The sequence below is a fragment of the Bufo bufo genome, chromosome 2 (assembly GCF_905171765.1).
Source record: "Bufo bufo chromosome 2, aBufBuf1.1, whole genome shotgun sequence".
Taxonomy (NCBI): Eukaryota; Metazoa; Chordata; class Amphibia; order Anura; family Bufonidae; genus Bufo; species Bufo bufo.
Genome location: NC_053390.1, coordinates 650,483,242 through 650,501,175, shown reverse-complemented (window position 1 = coordinate 650,501,175; position 17,934 = coordinate 650,483,242).

Genomic DNA, 17,934 nt, shown 5'->3' with positions numbered 1-17,934 from the left:
GACCTACAATTAAGAATTGTTGACTTGCATAAAGCTGGAAAGGGTTATAAAAGTATCTCCAAAAGCCTTGCTGTTCATCAGTCCACGGTAAGACAAATTGTCTATAAATGGAGCTAAATATGATTAATACCCTTTTTTGGGGTATTAATCATATTTAACTCCTATGCTATTTTTTATTGTTTAGTTTTTTTACTACATTAATCACACAAATAATCGACAATCTAATTGATATATATTATGTGCGATTGTTTATTATCACATAAATAATTGAATAATTGAAACGTTAATTTGGTGTTATTTTTTGTGTGCTTAATGTTGATTGCATTATGCACATATATATCACATAGGTGTCTTCTTTCTATTATACGATTGCCCTTTAAATAAGAGAGATACTATTGGATGACAATTTGTGATTTGATTTAACTACTCTTTTTTCCTTCTTTTATGGTCCTCCCCTCCCCTTTTCTCCCACCTCTCTGTCCCTGTTTTCCCTTTCCTTATTAGGTGTTGTATTCATACATTTGATCTAAAAATTGGCCTAAATTGTGGTGTCCTATATGTATGGGATGTGTATTTGTACTCCAATTGTATTAAGGTTTAGGTTTGGTAAAAAATCCCACTGTTTATATCGATAGGATTCGCCAGCACAGTCTGCCCTCATCTGATATGGTGGTTGCGGTGCGCCCGACGGTCCACGCATGCGCCGGACGCGGGTCCCGTCCGCTGCTCCTGGATGACGATGGTCACGCAGTTCTTGCGTGACCTTCCTCCTCCGGACTGGCTGGGCGTGGCTGTGGGCTCGGCGTTCATGGCGGAGTGCCGGGCGCCATATAATGAGCACTCACCACCTTATTCAGTTCAGGTGAGGTGTAGTGGACGGACGACAGGCCAGCCAATAACATCAGTAAGGTAATTAGATCTGATCTATCAGAAAACACGGTACCTTTTTTCTAGTGACCAATCATAATTATTGCACTTGCACTTTTCAAATATATACCAACAGCCCACCATCGGTCCTCTTGGTTTTTAATATTTTAATGTATTGTGACCTGTGTTAAATGTCTTTTGTGATTCTCAATAAAATCATGTTATTTTGTGATTATCTGTCACTACCAGAGCTTTGGGCCGTTCTCACAGCTCTGTTTCTCCACCCCTGTGATGATGTCACTACTAGAGCTTGGAGGACTTCTCACTGCTCTGTTTCTCCGCCCCTGTGATGAAGTCTTTACTTTCTGCTTCCTTCCTCCCAGCTGTTCCTCCTGCGTTTGATTTCCCTGCCTTTAAATCGCCCCTCCTCCTATTGTAGGGCGTGGATTATATTTCTCATTTCAGTTGTAGCTCTTGCTTGAGTATCTTAACTTGTAGCTATCAGTTCACTGGACCTGTGTTCTGCTGCAGCAAGCACTCCTATTTTTGCCAGCTGTCCTTGGATCCGTCTTCTCTGCGGCTGCAGCTCCTTCAGCTAAGTGTGCAGACATTGTTGTGTACCTGGTTATTTTCTGACTGAATCTGAGGTGGCCACAGTTCCCTCCATATACTGAGCAGGGCACCGGTGGCCGTGCCCCTTCCACTATTGTAGGGGTTACAGTGGTCATCAGTCTTAGGTACGCGGGCATGCCTCGTTCCGCCATTTGGATCCGGGCATGTGCTTTAGCAGCATAGGGAGAGCTTTGAGGGTCTGACAGGGGTCACCCTTTATCCTCCCTAGTTTGGGTCCGGTCAGTAGCTCTTTTTACTGTGTATACTCTTGTTGCTCACATACAGCCGTGACATTATAATCCACCAAAACCGTCCTTTTTTGACATGGATCCGCTTTCTGGCCTGGTTGACCGCATGCAGGGTCTTTCTTTGGAAGTAGCGGATCTCCGTCAATCTATGACTCAGCTTCAAGCATTGGGCTCTGCTCCGGCTTATGGAGTCTGTTGCGAGCCAAAGGTCTCACTTCCGGAAACGTTCTCCGGGGGCAGTGAGAATTTTGTTCACTTCAGAGAGGCATGCAAACTCCATTTTTGCTTGTGTCCCCACTCCTCTGGTAAGGAGGAGCAGAGGGTGAGGATTGTCATCTCCCTGCTCAGGGGTAATGCTCAGACTTGGGCTTTTTCGCTGCCATCAGGGGATCCCTCCCTTCGATCCGTGGAAAGATTTTTTGTGGCCCTGGGGCAGATATATGATGACCCGGATCGTGTTGCTCTGGCCGAATCTAACTTACGTGTTTTATGCCAGAACAAACTGTCTGCGGAGCTTTATTGTTCTGAATTTCGGAGATGGGCAGCTGATTCAGGTTGGAATGATGCTGCACTCCGGAGTCAGTTCTGTCATGGTCTCTCAGAGAGATTGAAAGATGCGTTTGCTTTCCATGAGAGACCAACATCCTTAGAGTCTGCCATGTCATTGGCGGTACGCCTTGACAGGCGTCTAAGAGAAAGAAACAAGACCTCTCTGTCCAGCCATTGTCAGTCTAGGGGCAATGGTGCGGACTCATTCAGTGTGCAGGGGCCTCATCCTGTCTCGCTCCCCTCTGAGGAGGAGCCCATGCAGCTAGGTCGACTTGCCCCTGATAAAAGAGGATTTAGCCCTCAGAGTATGGTGTGTTTTTGTTGTGGGGGCATAGGTCATTTGGCAAATGTTTGTCCGTCTAGGAGATTCTTGAACTGTACTAAGAGCGATAATAAGAGAAAAACCTCAAAAGGTAAATCATCAAATTCTGCTTCATCTGCTACTTTGGGCAAAGTTGATGTAGGAATTGATGCTTTTCCTCTGACCTGCAGTTCCCGTTTTCTCCTGTCTGCCAGGGTGGCGCTAGAGAGCAAAGTCATTTCTTGTGAGATTTTTGTCGATAGTGGAGCGGCCGTCAATCTTATTGACACTCAATTTGTAGCCATGCATGGTTTTCAGGTTTGCACATTAGAAAAGGATATACCTGTTTTTGCCATTGTTCACAATATCCGGCTAGCTGTAGGTGACACTCATGTGGAGGATATATCTTGTTTTGTCCTTAACGGATTGCCTTCTCCTCTAGTTTTGGGGTTACCCTGGCTCACTAGACATAACCCCACTATTGATTGGCAAGGAAGGCAAATAAATGAGTGGAGTGACTTTTGTAGAGAGAATTGTCTCACAGCGACTTTTGCAGAGGTGTCTACTAAAACTGTGCCATCAATTCTCTCTGATTTCTCGGACATGTTTTCCGAGAGCGGTGTTTCCAGGAGCTACCTCCTCACCGGGAATTTGACTGTCCCATTAACCTCATTCCCGGCGCCAAGCTGCCAAAAGCACGCCTCTACAATCTCTCACAACCGGAAAGAATCGCAATGCGAACTTATATCTCCGAGAGTCTCGATAAGGGGCATATACGTCCCTCAAAGTCACCTGTGGCCGCGGGTTTTTTTTTGTTAAAAAAAAAGATGGCTCTCTGAGACCTTGCCTAGATTTTAGGGAGCTGAACCGTATCACGATTCGCGATCCCTATCCCCTTCCTCTGATCCCGGACCTCTTCAACCAAATTGTTGGGGCCAAGGTGTTTTCCAAATTGGATTTGAGAGGCGCGTACAACCTGGTCAGGGTCAGAGAGGGGGATGAATGGAAAACGGCCTTTAATACCCCTAACGGGCATTTCGAGAATCTCGTTATGCCTTTCGGCCTGATGAATGCTCCGACCGTCTTTCAGAATTTTGTTAATAGTATTTTCTACCATTTAATGGGGAAATTTGTATTGGTGTATCTTGATGATATTTTGATTTTTTCCCCTGATGTTCAGACCCATCAGGATCATCTTTTTCAGGTTCTGCAGATTCTGCGGGAAAATAAATTGTACGCCAAGCTGGAGAAATGTCTTTTTATGGTATCTCCTCTCTGCTTCTGGTTTTCGCATGGATCCGGAGAAGGTCCGTGCTGTACTTGAGTGGGAGCTTCCTGAGAATCAGAAGGCATTGATGCGCTTTCTGGGTTTTGCAAACTATTACAGAAAGTTCATTTTGAATTATTCCTCTGTTGTCAAACCCCTTACTGACATGACAAAAAAGGGGGCGGATTTTTCCTCTTGGTCGGAGGAGGCGCTTGCAGCCTTTTCTAAGATTAAAGAGAGTTTTGCGTCTGCTCCCGTCTTGGTGCATCCCGATGTTTCCTTACCTTTTATTGTTGAGGTGGATGCTTCCGAGGTGGGTGTGGGTGCAGTTTTGTCCCAGGGCCCTTCTCCTGCCAAATGGCGACCCTGTGCCTTTTTCTCTAAAAAACTCTCCCCGGCAGAGAGAAACTATGATGTGGGAGATAGGGAGTTGTTGGCCATCAAGTTGGCTTTCGAGGAATGGCGCCATTGGTTGGAGGGGGCCAGGCACCCTATCACCGTTTTTACCGACCATAAGAATCTGGCATACTTGGAGTCGGCCAGGCGTATGAATCCGAGACAGGCCAAATGGTCTCTGTTCTTCTCCAGATTCAATTTTGTCGTTACATTCCGACCTGGGATCAAAAATGTGAAGGCTAAATGCTCTCTCTCGCTGTTTTCCGGGAGGAGGAAACTCCGAGGACCCGGGTCCCATTTTGGCGGAGGGGGTAGTTGTTTCTGCTCTATATTCCGATTTGGAGGCCGAGGTCCAGGCTGCCCAGACTGAGGCACCTGCCCGTTGTCCTTCTGGGAAGTTGTTCGTGCCTCCTGAGCTACGTCACAAACTCTTCAAGGAGCATCATGATACGGTTCTTGCTGGTCACCCCGGGAGTAGAGCCACGGTAGATCTCATTGCTCGGAGATTTTGGTGGCCGGCTCTTCTTAAGTCGGTGGAGGGTTTTGTGGCTGCTTGTGAGACGTGCGCTCGCGCTAAGGTCCCTCGTTCACGGCCTTCAGGTTCCCTTCTCCCGTTAGTGCAAAAGAATAAGGGGCAGTAACGTAATAAAAAACTAAGGTTTATTAGAATTAATTAAGATCCCTAATGGGGAAGACAAGCCCCTACCAAACAAACAAGACAGACAACAGAGTGGGGCCCACGTGAGTGAGTCCCCAAAATGTAGGTCACTCAGCAGAGCTGACCAACAGTAAACACAGAAATTGAGTCTTGGTTAATACCGTAGACCCAAGTTATGCCCTGAGGCAAAATGAGGGGTAGGTCTTACCGGTATGCCAGTCGGGACGGGTATGGTCCAGAGCACAGGAAGTGGAGGAGCCTCTTGTGTTTCTGAAGAGAGTCCTTCCGGTGGGTGATACTTGGGTTCCAAGGGGCTCAGGGAAACACTGTCCCTGTTGATGCCCTGCTTGGCCTGTATGTCCCTGAAGTATCAGTCACCTTGCACTGCCACCTCCTATGGTATTCGCCACACGCGCTCCATACGGAAAATTGTAAGTAAATCCAGCATCTTTATGCCATTTTTTGTGTAGGTTGTAAGGCACAGGCCTTGAGCGGATCACCTCTTCTGCTTTAGGTATCTGGGCTGATCCGGACCTTATTAGTCGTATCAGGTCTGTGCAACCCTCAGGGTTATCCCTGCTCATCCTTCCCTCCAACCTAGATCATATACTGGACTGGGAGCGCTGTTCACTAGGCATATGTGACACGCGCCCCATACGTATAACTGTAAGTAAATCAACAAACTATACGATATATCTACCATGATTGTTGTTAGGCTGGTACATTAATAGATTTTTCTTTGTTGTTTTGCCTTTTACAGGTACCTGGGCTTAATTTGACCATACAGGTCTATTCCGGCCTGTGCAACCAACAGGCCTGCGCCCATACCCCTTTTTTCCTCTGGTCTAGATATTTGATCATATGGTGGTAGGAGAGTAGATTACAACCTCCACTCATGATCCCTGTCCCCTGAAGAGTTAGGGGGTCTCACTTTTAATAAAGTGGAGGTATCTTGATATATTCCCATAAATAACGAAACGCGTAGGGACTCCAATACATACATATATATCCTCTACACCTTTTATTTTACTCTACCCTGGTAGCTCTCATACATCATCTGGACCATCCACATCGTCCTTTTAGTGCTATTTAGGGCGACTTAATAGCGCTAGGTTCCGGACGTGGCCACCCCTTGCGGGGACAGGACCTCGTGTTAGACTGATACTACAGGGACATACAGGCCAAGCAGGGCATCAACAGGGACAGTGTTTCCCTGAGCCCCTTGGAACCCAAGTATCACCCACCGGAAGGACTCTCTTCAGAAACACGAGAGGCTCCTCCACTTCCTGTGCTCTGGACCATACCCGTCCCGACTGGCATACCGGTAAGACCTACCCCTCATTTTGCCTCAGGGCATAACTTGGGTCTACGGTATTCACCAAGACCCAATTTCTGTGTTTACTGTTGGTCAGCTCTGCTGAGTGACCTACCTTTTGGGGACTCACTCATGTGGGCCCCACTCTGTTGTCTGTCTTGTTTGTTTGGTAGGGGCTTGTCTTCCCCATTAGGGATCTTAATTTATTCTAATAAATTTATTACGTTACTGCCCCTTATTCTTTTGCACGTTCTCTGTTACAGAGCAGTACATCCCGGGAAAGTGCTCTTGCACTATCTCCCCTCAGGGACCACCCTCTATTTCTTTATTGCTACTAATTTTTATAGGGACATGGCAGTTTTCCTTTCCACGGGCCTAGACAGGGACTTGTGGCTGACCGAAGCAAAGACAATATTTTCAGAACAAATTTTCACACAAAAGAAGTTTACCCCTAACCTGAATGGGGCATTTGTAGAACTAACCCGCATTTTCAAGGAACATATCAGCTCTTGGTGGGAGGTTCAGGGCCTAGAAAACTATATCAAACAAGGTATTGTACCTAGAGGCCTACGTTTTCCCCTCACCCCCTCTAGCCGTATTAGAAACCCAGAGTTACTAGTAAAGTGGGAGAGAGAGGCCACCAATAGTTCCATAAGATTTATGCAGATTTTGCTAGAGGAGGAGAAGGGACTGCTGGCAAGACTGGAGAGTAATCTGGCGGATCAAATTGACATAACCAAGAAATTCCATCAGGAAACAGATTTTAGTGTCAAAGAAAGTCAGCTCCAGAACACCATAGAGAAATATCAATATTACCTCAAAGAGCGTAAGCACCGGCATTTTGCCAGGGACTCCCAAGACTTCAAGGAGAATAGAGCATATTTGTTCCTGACCAACTCCGACAACCAACAGCGAACGGACGTCTCCACCTCTGAAACAGACGCCTCCGACAACGAGAGGGATAGATACCCCAAGAACAGGGGACGGGGACGTGGTGGATATAGATCGAGACGCCGGGGTGGGCGATATAACACCAATCAATCAAATTACCAGACACAATGCGCACCCCCTGCCCCACCGCCATCTACATCATCACAGTTACCCTCAGCATCTCCTGCTTTTTTAGGACAACAGATGCAGTATCCCTTACGGAACCGCAATACAGTACCCCCAACCAATCGTTAGGAGGTATGGATGACAGGTTAGTCATTAACCTGTCATCACGGACCCTTACAGAGGTGGAGACCAGGGTCTTGAGACGTGGCTTATCCTTCGTCCCCACCACTCCATTTGATTTATTTCGGTGGACCAAGGATCTCCACCTGTTTGCCCGTAAGCTGAAGTGGCATAAACACTTTAAGCTTAGGGATAAAAAAGAAAGCCGCGAATTGGGCATACCGGTGGAGATCCTTGGAGATGTACATCTCCTGTTCAACCTTGACAGTACACCAGACAACCCAGAGGGTAGAGGTCCCTTTACGGACCTTAAGAACAGGAGCAGTAAAATGCCACCTGTAGGAGACATCTCCTGCATAGATGTCTTCCTCAAACAGACTACCGCCGAAATCGCCAAGATTACCACCACCACGACTAGGCCTAACTGTACCACTAAGGAGAGACAGGCGATTAAGGCGTTATCTGGAGACACCAACATTGTGATTAAACCCTCCGACAAAGGAGGTAATGTGGTTGTCCTGGACATCTCGGCATACCGCGCCATGTGTCTCACACTATTAAGTGACAGACATAGTTACGAGACAGTACCAACCGATCCCACACCTAGACTCCAGCAAGAACTGACGGACATCTTGACAAAAGCCAAAGGAGATGGCCTTATCAACAGTAACGAGCTTGGGTTCCTCCTTCCAACACACCCGGTCATGGCAACCTTCTATTGCCTGCCAAAGGTCCACAAGGGCACGACGCCCCTTAAGGGCCGGCCTATTGTGTCGGGGGTGGGTAGTTTGCCACAGAACAGTGGGGTGTACGTTGACCGTATACTAGGTCCATTCGTACAATCCCTCCCATCTTATGTGAGAGACACGGGGGACCTCCTCTCGAAATTGGAAAATATCCATCTTGAATCCAATTGCTTTCTAGCATCGATTGATGTCGAGGCATTGTACTCCTCAATCCCTCATGACAAGGGCCTCGCTGCTACAGCATACTTCCTGAAAGCGAGGGGTCTACAGTTTGCTGCTCACAACGAACTGGTTCTCCAACTTCTGAACTTTGTCTTGACCAGCAACTGTTTCCTATTTGACGGTCGCATATACCACCAGCTCAGGGGCACTGCGATGGGCAGTTCCTGCGCACCTTCCTACGCTAATTTGCTCCTGGGCTGGTGGGAAGAGACCATAGTCTTTAGCGACACATCCAATTGGTATACGGAATATATCGTCCTCTGGGCCCGCTACATAGACGATATCTTTGTCTTGTGGAGCGGGCCAGAGGACGACTTCAAGAGGTTGGTGGATGAGCTCAATATTAACACCATCAATCTCCGATTTACGTCAGTGATTGTGCATAACAACTTGCCCTTTTTAGACATCTGCATCTCAAAAGACACCAAGGGGGGTCTACAGACCACTATTTTCCGCAAGGAGACATCCACAAATTCACTCCTTCGGTGGGATAGTTGTCATCCTGTCCCATTGAAACGCGGGATCCCTGTGGGCCAATATTTAAGACTCAGGCGTAATTGTTCGGAACCCCGGGAATTCACACGACAGGCAGACGATCTCAGACAGCGTTTTCTGGCACGGGGTTATCCGGACAATACACTGAGAAAGGCCTATCAAAGGGCCCGGCAGGAGACACGTACCACACTCCTACACCCCACGGGCGGTCCCACAATCGGTCCACAACAAAATAAGTTACATATCATCGGCACCTTTGATTCGGCGGCTAGACAGATTAAGGAGATCCTAGCACGCAATTGGGATACTCTCCTGATGGACCCAGATCTGACTACTGTGGTAAGCCCGTATCCATCAGTGACTTTCAGGAGAGGTACCAATTTGAGGGATTAATTTGTGCATAGCCACTACAACCCTCCACAAAAAAGGACGTGGCTGGATCAACCGGTGAACGGATGTTTCAAGTGCGGTAGATGCAGTTTTTGTAAGTACGTCACTCAGGGCAAAGTTGTTGCAGTGGGCCCTGCGGATCCCGACCACCGTATACGGCATTTCATAAATTGCTGCACTGCAGGGGTGGTCTACCTCCTCACCTGCGAGTGCGGCATTAGATATGTCGGCAAAACCTGTAGGGAGCTACGGGTACGCATGGGTGAGCATCTGGGTGACATCCGCAACAATAGGGACACCCCAGTAGCAAGACACATCCATGCGGCCCACGACGGGCGTTCATCAGGGATCAGGTTTGTGGGACTGGAGGTGATAAGGAAGCCACCACGCGGAGGGGACTGGGACAAAAGGATTCTCCAGAGGGAGTGTTGGTGGATTTTCAGGTTGAAAACCACCAACCCCCTTGGTCTCAATGACCAATTACAATTTGGTTGCTTCTTGTGACTGGTCCTCGATACATATACACCCCCCTACCCAGCACCAGTATATGTTGTACCGCTTGGTACTTTTCCATGTAACAGGGGCCACCTGGTCTGTTGATCATGGATCGTGCCATATATCACTATATTGTCAATGGCACGACTCTATCATTAGACACATATGTCCCCCTATAACCTTAATACTTGCAATGTTACATGGTCTTGATGCCTCCTTGTGACCTATCACATCTAGGTCTAAGCTTATGTCATTTGCATCTTGCAGACTCTCATATGTGACCTTTATGACCCAGCTGTTAATACCCTTAACGGCTTATATGTTTTATTGTTCTTTATTGTCATTTTGCCCTATTTGGCAGTCACACCCCGCCTGGGTCTAAGGGGGCTGCCTGCCATTTAATGCCCCTCCTTAAGGTCCCATGCTGTCGGTGACTTCACTGTCACCCACATGATCATAGGCGAAATAGTAGGAGTTGGCTGTATCTATCAAGCCACTCCCCCCACCGCCGCTAGCTTTACCTTACAGCCGATGCCGCGCCCCGCTCTGATGACGCTTCCGGGCTATGACGCCCACTATCGCGTCACTGTAGCTGCACGGCAGCCGGACTGTCTTTCTGGACGACCGCGCATGCGTTGGGATGGAGGCGGACCGTCGCGTCATCTGACACACACATAGTCACATGACGCCGGCCGCACTCCACACGCAGGCGCATTGCCAGCTTACCTCTTCCATTTAAACCGTTTTGGCGCCCATAGCAACGCTGACAGACGCCGGTGCACAGGCGGCAAGTCACCTTGCACTGCCGCCTCCTATGGTATTCGCCACACGCGCTCCATACGGAAAATTGTAAGTAAATCCAGCATCTTTATGCCATTTTTTGTGTAGGTTGTAAGGCACAGGCCTGGAGCGGATCACCTCTTCTGCTTTAGGTATCTGGGCTGATCCGGACCTTATTAGTCGTATCAGGTCTGCGCAACCCTCAGGGTTATCCCTGCTCATCCTTCCCTCCAACCTAGATCATATACTGGACTGGGAGCGCTGTTCACTAGGCATATGTGACACGCGCCCCATACGTATAACTGTAAGTAAATCAACAAACTATACGATATATCTACCATGATTGTTGTTAGGCTGGTACATTAATAGATTTTTCTTTGTTGTTTTGCCTTTTACAGGTACCTGGGCTTAATTTGACCATACAGGTCTATTCCGGCCTGTGCAACCAACAGGCCTGCGCCCATACCCCTTTTTTCCTCTGGTCTAGATATTTGATCATATGGTGGTAGGAGAGTAGATTACAACCTCCACTCATGATCCCTGTCCCCTGAAGAGTTAGGGGGTCTCACTTTTAATAAAGTGGAGGTATCTTGATATATTCCCATAAATAACGAAACGCGTAGGGACTCCAATACATACATATATATCCTCTACACCTTTTATTTTACTCTACCCTGGTAGCTCTCAAACATCATCTGGACCATCCACATCGTCCTTTTAGGGCTATTTAGGGCGACTTAATAGCGCTAGGTTCCGGACGTGGCCACCCCTTGCGGGGACAGGACCTCGTGTTAGACTGATACTACAGGGACATACAGGCCAAGCAGGGCATCAACAGGGACAGTGTTTCCCTGAGCCCCTTGGAACCCAAGTATCACCCACCGGAAGGACTCTCTTCAGAAACACGAGAGGCTCCTCCACTTCCTGTGCTCTGGACCATACCCGTCCCGACTGGCATACCGGTAAGACCTACCCCTCATTTTGCCTCAGGGCATAACTTGGGTCTACGGTATTCACCAAGACCCAATTTCTGTGTTTACTGTTGGTCAGCTCTGCTGAGTGACCTACCTTTTGGGGACTCACTCACGTGGGCCCCACTCTGTTGTCTGTCTTGTTTGTTTGGTAGGGGCTTGTCTTCCCCATTAGGGATCTTAATTAATTCTAATAAACCTTAGTTTTTTATTACGTTACTGCCCCTTATTCTTTTGCACATTCTCTGTTACAGAGCAGTACATCCCGGGAAAGTGCTCTTGCACTATCTCCCCTCAGGGACCACCCTCTATTTCTTTATCCCTTCTCCCGTTACCCATACCTTCCCGTCCTTGGACACACCTGTCCATGGATTTTATCACGGATCTTCCTCATTCCTCGGGGAAGTCGGTGATCCTGGTGGTGGTGGACCGTTTTAGCAAGATGGCTCATTTCGTACCTTTCCCTGGTTTACCCAATGCTAAAACGTTGGCGCAAGCTTTTGTCGACCATATTATTAAATTGCACGGCATTCCCTCTGATATTGTTTCCGATAGAGGCACGCAGTTTGTGTCCAGGTTCTGGAAGGCTTTCTGTTCTCGCCTGGGGGTTCGGCTGTCCTTCTCTTCTGCTTTTCACCCGCAGTCGAATGGTCAGACTGAGCGCCTCAATCAGAATCTGGAGACATATTTGCGCTGTTTTGTGGCAAAGAACCAGGAGGATTGGTGTTCATTTCTCCCTCTTGCTGAGTTTGCTCTGAACAACCGTCGTCAGGAATCTTCTGATAAGTCACCATTCTTTGGTGCATATGGGTTCCATCCGCAGTTTGGGACATTCTCGGGAGGGGCTCTTTCTGGTTTACCTGAGGAGGAGAGATTTTCCTCGTCTTTGTCTACCATTTGGCAAAAGATTCAGAGTAATCTTAAAAAGATGAGTGAGAAGTATAAGCGTGTGGCTGATAAGAGACGTGTGCCTGGTCCGGACCTGAATGTGGGTGATCTGGTGTGGTTGTCTACAAGAAATATTAAACTGAAGGTTCCCTCCTGGAAATTGGGTCCCAAGTTTATTGGGCCTTATAAAATCTTGTCAGTCATCAATCCTGTTGCCTTCCATCTTGATCTTCCACGGGTTTGGAAGATACATAATGTATTTCACAGATCTCTCTTAAAACCATATGTCCAGCCCACGGTACCCTCCTCTTTGCCTCCTCCTCCGATTTTGGTTGATGGCAATCTGGAGTTTGAGGTTTCCAGAATTGTGGACTCTCGCATTGTCCGCGGTTCTCTTCAGTACCTCGTTCATTGGAAGGGTTATGGTCCTGAGGAGAGGATGTGGGTTCCGGTGTCGGACATTAAAGCCACTCGCCTCATCAGGGCATTTCATAGGGCTCATCCTGAGAACGTGGGTCCTGGGTGTCCGGAGTCCACCCGTAGAGGGGGGGGTACTGTCACTACCAGAGCTTTGGGACGTTCTCACAGCTCTGTTTCTCCACCCCTGTGATGATGTCACTACTAGAGCTTGGAGGACTTCTCACTGCTCTGTTTCTCCGCCCCTGTGATGAAGTCTTTACTTTCTGCTTCCTTCCTCCCAGCTGTTCCTCCTGCGTTTGATTTCCCTGCCTTTAAATCACCCCTCCTCCTATTGTAGGGCGTGGATTATATTTCTCATTTCAGTTGTAGCTCTTGCTTGAGTATCTTCACTTGTAGCTATCAGTTCACTGGACCTGTGTTCTGCTGCAGCAAGCACTCTGGATATTGCCAGCTGTCCTTGGATCCGTCTTCTCTGCGGCTGCAGCTCCTTCAGCTAAGTGTGCAGACATTGTTGTGTACCTGGTTATTTTCTGACTGGATCTGAGGTGGCCACGGTTCCCTCCATATACTGAGCAGGGCACCGGTGGCCGTGCCCCTTCCACTATTTTAGGGGTTACAGTGGTCATCAGTCTTAGGTACGCGGGCATGCCTCATTCCGCCATTTGGATCCGGGCATGTGCTTTAAACCAAAGTTGAGTAGTTTGGAAGAAACACACAACACTATGTGTGGAGAAAAAGAGGCACAGCATACCAACATCAAAACCTCATCCCAACTGTGAAGTATGTTGGTGGGGGCATCATGGTTTAGGGCTGCTTTGCTGCATCAGGGCCTGGACGGATTGCTATCATCCAAGGAAAAATGAATTCCCAAGTTTATCAAGAAATTTTGCAGGAGAACTTAAGGCTATCCGTACACCAGGTGAAGCTCAACAGAAGATGAGTGTTGCAACAGGACAATGACCCAAAGCATAGAAGTAAATCAACAACAGAATGGCTTAAACAGAATAAAATATGCCTTCTGGAGTGGCCCAGTCAGAGTCCTGACCTCAACCCGATTGAGATGCTGTGGCATGACCTCAAGAAAGCAATTCACACCAGACATCCCAAGAATATTGCTGAACTGAAACAGTTCTGTAAAGAGGAATAGTCAAGAATTACTCCTGACCGTTGTGCACGTCTGATCTGCAACTACAGGAAACGTTTGGTTGAAGTTATTGCTGCCAAATGAGGTTCAACCAGTTATTAAATCCAAGGGTTCACATACTTTTTCCACTTGCACTGTGAATGTTTACATGGTGTGTTCAATAAAAACTTGGTAACATTTAATTCTTTGTGTGTTATTAGTTTAAGCAGACTGTGATTGTCTATTGTTGTGACTTAGATAAAGATCAGATCACATTTTAAGACCAATATGTGCAGAAATTCATATCATTCCAAAGGGTTCACATATTTTTTCTTGCAATTGTATTTGAAGTCTACCATATATGACAATATATGACTACCATATATGCCCATAAATTAATAAAGACATGGCTGTATCTTTGGTATAAATGACTGACAGGGACAGACAAGGGGTAGTCTTCTTAAACTCACGCTCAAGTCTGTTGGGGGTTGTGTTTGCTGGCTAGAGATGAAGACACATGGAGCCTTGAGAAAAGGATTCCTGACTAGAGTTGAGCGGACACCTGGATGTTCGGGTAAGATGGGTTTGGCGGGCTTCGCAAACAAGTTCGAGTTCGGGACCCGAACTTGACCCCGAACCCCATTGAAGTCAATGGGGACCCAAACTTTGGAGCACTAAAATGGCTCTGAAAAAGTAATGGAAAGGGCTAGAGGGCTGCAAAAGGCAGCTAAATGAGGTTAAGAGCATGGCAAGTGCTCTGCAAACAAATGTTGATAGGGAAATGACTTAAAATAACATAAAATATGTACAAATAAAAAATAATAATCTCGATCTAGGAGGAGGAGGTCCATATGAGCCAGGAGGTTGAGGAGGCGGTAGATGTGGCGGTGTAGGTGGAAGCGGCGGTGGAGGAGGAGGAGGTAGCCAACAGTGGTTTTTGTTTTTGTTTTTTATTTTATTTTATTTTTATTATTTTTTTGTTTAAATTTGGGTAGACCCCAAAAAATTGGGAAATATAAAAAATAAAACAAAGGCAAAGTGTGCTGGAGTACAACAATAGCTGGGTGAGGCCGGTATACATGTCTATTCTGCACAAAGTACAGAGAAATCATATGGGATCCATGCCTGGTTCATTTTAATGAACGTGAGCTTGTCCACATTGGCTGTGGACAGGCAGCTGCGCTTGTCTGTGATAAGCCCCTCCTGCCGTGCTAAACACACTTTCAAACAATGCACTGGCTGCAGGGAAGGCCAGCCCCTCCAAGGCGTAAAGGGCAAGCTCAGGCCCTGTGCCCAATTTGGAGACCGAAAAGTTGTAGGGGCAGACCCATCAGTCAGTAAGTGTAGGCGTGTGCACACATACTGCTCCACCATGTTGCTGAAATGCTACCTCCCGTTAAGACGTTCCATATCAGCTGGTGGTGCTGGTTGTTGTGCCATGCTGACAAAACGTTTCCACATTTCGGCCATCCTAACCCAGCCTTCTGAGGTGCTGTCGGTGCCCCAGCTGCTTTGGCGACCTCTTACTCCTCCTCAGCCTTCGCCTTGTGCTTCCACTGTGCCCCCGCTGTCAGGTGGGAATGTCATCAGCAGCGCGTCGACCAGCGTGTGCTTGTAGTCACGCTTCTTCCGTTTTTACTAGATTTAGTTCCCTGTCCGCTATGTAGAGCAGGGGTATGTCACAGCCAAAAATTGGTGAATGTCACACAACAATGTAACAGACAAATTAGTGAAATATATTTCCGTGTCCACTATGTAGATCAGGGGTATATTACAGCCAAAAATTGGTGAATATCACACAACAATGTAACAGACGAATTAGTGAAATGTATTTCCCTGTCCACTATGTAAAGTAGGGGTATATCACAGCCAAAAATTAGTGAATCTCACACAACAATGTAACAGACAAATTAGTGAAATGTATTTCCCTATCCACTATGTAGAGCAGGGGTATATCACAGCCAAAAATTAAGGAATGTCACCCAACAATGCAACAGACAAATTAGTGAAATGACTTAAAATAACATAAAATTCGTAAAAATAAAAATAATCTTGATCTAGGAGGTAGAGGTCCATATGGAGTAGGAGGTTGAGGAGGCGGTGGATGTGGCAGTGTAGGAGGAGGAGGTAGCTAACACTGGTATTTTTTTTATTTTATTATTTTTATTTTTATTTTTTTTTGCTGTTTAAATTAGGGTTCAACCCAAAATATTGGGAAATATAAAAATAAAACAATGAGAAAGTGCGCTGCAGTATAACAATGGCTGGGTGAGGCCGGTATACATGTCTATTCTGCACAAGGTACGGACAAGTCCTGTGGGATCCATGCCTTGTTCATTTTAATGAACGTGAACTTGTCCACATTGGCTGTGGACAGGCGGCTGCGCTTGTCTGTGATGACGCCCCCTGCCCTGCTAAACACACATTCAGATAATACACTGGCTGCAGGGCAGGCCAGCACCTCCAAGGCGTAAAGGGCAAGCTCATGCCATGTGCCCAATTTGGAGACCCAGAAGTTTAAGAGGCAGACCCATCAGTCAGTACATGTAGGCGTGTGCACACATACTGCTCCAGCATGTTGGTAAAATGATTATTTCAAGTAGTTTACACAAAAAATAGACATACACATAAACGGTAATTAGATGTACTATGTTAAATAGACCCGGAAAAAGTAAGTAAAAACCCACTCAGTGTACATAGATACACCAAACAACGAGAATGAACTGAGATTAGACGGGTATATCATCAAAAATAAATCCTTTATTGAATAAATAGCATATATAGACGAGAACGTGAGACAACAGATAAAAAATGGCTACATCTGAGGAGGCATATCAGCGCAAGTGAAACATAAAGGGGAGGGATGGAGTACAAGAACTGAGGCAGAGAAAGAGAGTACAATGCCTCACTAAATTCTGCATGTACTTCTGTAACCACAATTACTCAGTATATGGGGGCAAAAAAATAAAATAAAAAATACTAAGGTGCAAGTGCAAATGATAAAACACCACATCAATAAATGGTTACGGACTACACCGCAACGTATAGATGTGTAATAGTTCCAATAGATGTATGGGAACATACAACAGCCAAGAGAAAATTAAAGTGCAAGTGCATAGAGAGTCACCACATCAATGGTCCAATATCACAATGGAAACTATGCTGACAACTTAGAACTCCATATACATAAAGATATGGCTCAGGTGCACGGCAACATCCACCTATGGATAACCCAAGTTGGTATAGCTAAGCACCAGAGCCAGTAAACACATCCCCAAAAATCCACAAGAGCATTACATATCTACATACCCATAGTATGGAGATATACACCTCAGGAGAGCCACGTAACCCAACGCGCGTTTCGGCGGATGCCTTCCTCTGTTGTCTCACGTTCTCGTCTATATGTGTTATTTTGTCATGTTGGTAAAATGCTGCCTCCTGCTAAGACGTTCCATATCAGCTGGTGGTGCTGGTTGTTGTGGCATGCTGACAAAGCTTTTCCACATTTCGGCCATGCTACCCCTGCCTTCTGAGGTGCTGACAGTGCCCAGCTGCATTGGCGACCTCTTCCTCCTCCTCTGCCTTCGCCTTGTGCTTCCACTGTGCCCCTGCTGTCAGGTGGGAATGCCATCAGCAGCGCGTCTAACAGCGTGCGCTTGTACTCGCGCATCTTATGATCACGCTTTAGTGATGGAATTAAGGATGGTACATTGTCCTTGATCGTTACATGGCCACCCAGTAATCAGCACAAGTTAGAATGTGGCTGTAACGGACCATTCAGCACACAACTCAGTTCAGATGATATTCCCCTTTCCAATGCACAGGCAGCTACTGCAAGCACCAGTCTGCCGAACTGCAAACTACACGAACACTGGAAACCGCGGAACAGGAAAAGCATACAATCGGCTTACACTCCTGGCAATCAGCACACAATCCAATTCCCCCAATAACGAGACGGCACTTCGTTTTGAGGTCAAACAGAACTGACTGTACTTGCACGTACAACCTCTTTTAT